We start from the raw sequence: 5,506 nt of genomic DNA on the forward strand, positions 1-5,506 counted from the left end.
AAATTGCCAAACCTGAAGTGCTACAGCGCACAAAAAAGCCAACAAAGGGTGACAATGACGGTGATGGTTAGGCACGAAAAACACTTGGTTAGGTTCAGAAAAGAGGCACAGATCGGTTTAATACGGACAGGAATCGAACCCCAGTCCCCACGAGTAATCCTTCGTCATCGACTCAGCGCTCGTCTCTCTCACTTCCGCTATTACGGTGTTTTGCGATGCATATATATAACACAACACACGTTTGCACATGTACGAGCACGAGCGTGTGCACGTGTACGAGCACGAGGCCTACAGCGGTTCTGAGGTCATTTCCTGTGCGCCTGTTGGGACGTAGAAAAAAGAAGGAGGGACCATGCGCAGACATTTAAAACAATGGCGGTGAAAGGTTCACGTTGGTGTGATGCGGAGGTGGAGTGTTTACTGCAGATTTGGTCGATGAAAAGATTCAAAAACAGTCGACAAGACGCACAAAAACTCCGAGGTCTATGGAAAGATCTGGAAACAAAGCCACGCATCGCTATGACGTCATCAATGCGTGTGACGTGTTACGGCCTGATGACGTATAGGCAGCAAGAAGCATTCTCCGAGGCCCAGGTAGTGTGAGTACAAACGGGCCTGGAGGGGGGGACAAGGACCCTAAAGCACGGGGCACGGGTCGGAGGAACAGTGGGAGTGCGCCCTAAGGGATGTGATTTTTTACTATAATGACCTTAATGTATGTGCATTTCTTCTGGTTAGATGACGATGAGAAATTCGAGTTGCGCTTCAAGAAGGGAACTTTCTTAGCAGCTGATCTTGGTTGGAAATATATAAACGTAAAACTGCTTTAATCAGTGTTTTTAACCAGCTTTGAATGTTCAAACAGGAGGAGACCTCTGCGGATGATTCAGCTCGATATGAAGCCCCACTCCTGATGATAACCCGCATGCTAGTGTGTGTGTGTGTGTGTGTGTTTGCACTGTACAAGTAAACAGACACACCCCTCTGACCGTTAGAGATCTCGTAGACTTGTCAATAACGTTCATGTCGTTACACGTCTGCAGAGTGTTGAACGCAGGGAGCTGATATCTGCCTCCACACCACAGGTGAGTCCCTGAATCACCTGACCGCGTGAGTTCACCTGCACCGCAGAATCCCGGCCTTTCACAGAGTGCAGGAGAGTGGAAGAAGGGGGAATTTCCCTCAGCCCCAGACCATCTTCAAAGGGATTTTCATATGCAGCGTCTGTGCGGATCATGAATTACCCATGACTGCAAAATAGATCCCTTGCAGTATCCGCACCGCGTGGAATATTGGTATGTAAAATAATGCGAATGATCCCCCGGAAATATGTATGCATGCGTAGCTGGTCTGGATTCAGTGTTTCCACCAGACAAATTAGCTCCCTGTGTGTCACGAGCAGCTTGCGTACATGAAAGGATCCTTTCATAGAAGCGTAATTGCACACAGAATGTAATTCGGTGTGTTACGTTTTTCCTCCTGTGACATGTTCAATGCCCCCCCCCGCCGCCGCCGCCGCTATTCACGCACACACCTATAGGCACAATAATGCGGCGTGTTCATTAATCCTCCTGAAACTAAAGCAAACAGAGAGAAAGCACTCTCTCAAGTCTGACAAGGGGAGGCTGCGGTTGCTGGGGAAACAAGAGACAGTGATGGCCGACACCTCTGGGACCGGATGGACTGATGGGTAAAGCAGAGGGGAGTGTGTGTGAGTGTGTGTGTGTGTGTCTGTTAATGAAATAGAATATGTTGAGGTTCAGTCATCTTAGAGGATGGATGGTTGGCACAGTGACAGCTACGGCGGCGAGGATTCTGGGGGGAGGAAGCGTTTGGCGTCGTACGTTTTCTGCAAAGCACAGACACGTTGAATCTCAAGGTTTCCGTCCCGTCTACCGACACTTTTGAAGCTCCGCAGACGCCATTTTAAACACGGGGTTATCGATGTGAACTCATAACAAATACTATTAACAGTGGTGTGGTGGTTAGCACTGTCGCCTCACAGCAAGAGGGTTCCAGGTTCGAATCCCCTCTGTGTGGAGTTTGCATGTTCTCCCCGTGTGTGCGTGGGTTTTCTCCGGGTTCTCCGGTTTCCTCCCACAGTCCAAAGACGTGCAGGTGTTCGGTTCATTGATGACTCTAAATCACCCGTAGGTGTGAATGGTTGTCTGTCTCTGTTTGTCTCTATGTGTCCTGTGATAGACTGGCGTCCTGTCCAGGGTGGACCCCGCCTCACGCCCGATGTCAGCTGGGATCGGCTCCAGCCCCCCGCGACCCCGACAGGGACAAGAGGTTGAAGATGAATGGATGGTCTGAGCATCAAAACGATAAGGTTGAGTTTAGTATAGGATCATGGTTTGGGTTGAAATGAATCCATTTGTTATATATTTAAAGTCAGAATCCGTCATATAAGAGAGACTAGCGGCCTCTGTGGCGGTGGGATGTAACTGCAGGTGAGCCTGTTCTTGTCTTGTCTCTGTACTTGTTCTACTAGATCTTAGTGCGGCCTTCGACTCTACTGACCATCGCATCCTGCTACAGAGACTGGAGCATCTAATTGGCATTAAAGGAACCGCATTAAGCTGGTTTAAGTCGTATTTATCAGATAGATCTCAGTTTGTTTCATCTCATCTTCAGCCTCTTATCCTGGATCAGGTCGCGGGGGCAGCAGCTTTAGCAGGGGACCCCAAACTTCCCTTTCCCGGGCCACATTAACCAGCTCTAACTGGGGGATCCTGAGGCGTTCCCAGGCCAGTGTGGAGATCTAATCTCTCCACCTGGTCCTGGGTCTTCCCCGAGGCCTCCTCCCAGCTGGACGTGCCTGGAACACCTCCCTAGGGAGGCGCCCAGGGTTCATCCTTACCAGATAATCCTGAACCACCTCAACTGGCTCCTTTCAACGCAAAGGAGCAGCGGCTCTACTCCGAGTTCCTCACGGATGCTGAACTTCTCCCCCTCTCTCTAAGGGAGACTCCAGACCCCCTCCTGAGGAAACACATTTCAGCCACTTGTACCCGCGACCTTGTTCTTTGGGTCATGACCAGTTTGTACAAGTTAACGACAAATCCTCCATACACACTGAAGTCAGTCACGGAGTCCCACAGGGTTCTGTCCTTGGACCGCTTCTATTCACCTTATATTTGCTTCCCTTAGTAAATATCATAAGGTAGCGCTCCATAAACTTTCATTGTTATGCTGATGATACGTTCCTGTCTGTTATAGTGAAGGTTTTCAACGCCACCGTACTCTACGGGGGAATTGTTGGGTCTCTGTAAATCATAAATAAGTCATAGAGTGTGGTCTTTACCTACTCTGTAAAGTGTCCTGAGATAACTTTTGTTATGATTTGACACTATAAATAAAGTTGAATTGAATTGAAGTCGGCTTCTCCCCGACCCACGATCACATGAGGAATATGACGTCACTAAGATGGCGGACTCGCAGACAAACTGGGCCTCGTCGCTGAAATGTGTTATAGAAATAAACTCACCTTTCTGGTTCTCTCTTTCCCCCTTTTTTGCCCCTTTTTTCACAACTTAAAACTAAGGAACAGATCTACTCCAGCGCACAGGAAAACAGAAATAAATTGGCAATACATCACAATAAAAGATGGAAATGAAACAACAACATACTGAACTCTCTAACCCATATTCTCTGTGTGCTTCACTGCTGGTTCTGTAAACAGGCCTCTGCTGCCATCTTGTGTACAACGAGGTGAAGTAACGACCAATGAGATCACAGTTCTTCTCTATTCTGTAACAAAACAATCATTTTACACAACATATATGCAGTATATATATATATATGCACATTAGGGGTGCAACAAGCCCATGGTTTGGTTTGTATTGCGTCTTTTGCTAAATGGTAAATGGGCTTGTTCTTATAAAGCGCCTTTCTAGTCTTCAGACTACTCAAAGCGCTTTCACAGTGTTTGTCACATTCACCCGTTCACACAGACATTCACACTGATGGCAGTGGACATCTACAGACCATCTAATCTAACCATTCACACCACATTTACACACCCATGCGCAGCACAGGGAGGAATTCGGGATTCAGTGTCTTGCTCGAGGACACTTCGACATGTGGACCGGGGGAAGCGGGGATCGAACCGCCAATCTTTCGAATGGAGGACGACCCACTCTAGCTCTAAGTCACAGTCGTTTGGGTCACGTTGGGAAAACAATAATAATAATAATAATAATAATAATTCCAGATGTAATCCAACTTTTGCAAGAATAACATTCTCTTCCATGCAGAGTTTAGAGAATAAATGAATTCATCATTTATTCTTTCAAACGCAGAAGTGTTACTCAGACGATTTAAAACAAATACAAACGCTTGACTTCAGTAAAAGAAGGTTAAAGTTTCTTCTTGTCAGACAAGTTAGTTGTATGGTAAGAAGACATCATTACCATACAACTAACTTGTCTGACAAGAAGAAACTTTAACTTTCAAAATGGATAAAGACGACATTCGTAAAACATCGATTCAGTAAAAAAAAGTCTAAATATATTTAAAGGTTAAAGAGGTTAAAAAGAAAAAGTCCATACATACTGTTATTCATGCAAATTAGGCGGTTGGTGGTTAATAACACATGTTTCTGTTGTGCATGATGATTAATATTGTAATATTATAAAGTAGTGTAAAAGGTAAAGGATTAAATAAGTGTTTGCTTTTTGGACATGTTGAGTTAATATTGTGTTTTGGTCCTTTAGCATTTATTGTATTATTTATTTTACATTACTAAGATAAAAATTATCATCATAAGATAGAAAAGTAACAATTTAAGATAAAAAAACTTACAATTTAAGATAAAAAAGTAACAATATCAGATAAAAAGTAACAATTTAAGATAAAAAATTAACAATAGAAGATAAAAAGTTACAATTTAAGATAAAAAATTAACAATTTAAGATAAAAAAAGTCACAATTTAAGATAAAAAATTAACAATATAAGATAACAAATTAACAATATAAGATAAAAAGTAACAATAGAAAATAAAAATCAACAATATAAGAGAGAAAAGTCACAATTTAAGATAAAAAAACTAATTAAATAAAATAAAAAGTAACAATATAAGATAAAAAGTAACAATATAAAAAAGAAATTAACAAAATAAAATAGAAATCAACAATATAAGATATGGAGTAAAGTGCAAATCAACAGACCCTAATAACAGTAAACAACAGTTTTATATTTTATATATATTAATTATAATATTTAACACACATGTAACATTTTAAATGAGCAGTGGAGTAAACAGCAAAAGTACTGGAGTAAAAGTACTGGAGTTAAAGTACTGGAGTAAAAGTACTGGAGAGTAAAAGTACTCTCGTTACTTTCTTCAGCACTGAAGATGCGTCTCGCTTCTCCACTCGCGCATGCGCAGCGGCTCGCTCTCCTCTCCTGCTGCCTCTCCTGTCACTGACCGTTAGTGACCTCGGTTTCTGCAGCACACACACTCACACACACACACTCTTACACACACACACGCGCGCGGAC

Source organism: Echiichthys vipera (genome assembly GCF_963691815.1).
Source record: "Echiichthys vipera genome assembly, chromosome: 16".
Lineage (NCBI taxonomy): Eukaryota > Metazoa > Chordata > Actinopteri > Perciformes > Trachinidae > Echiichthys > Echiichthys vipera.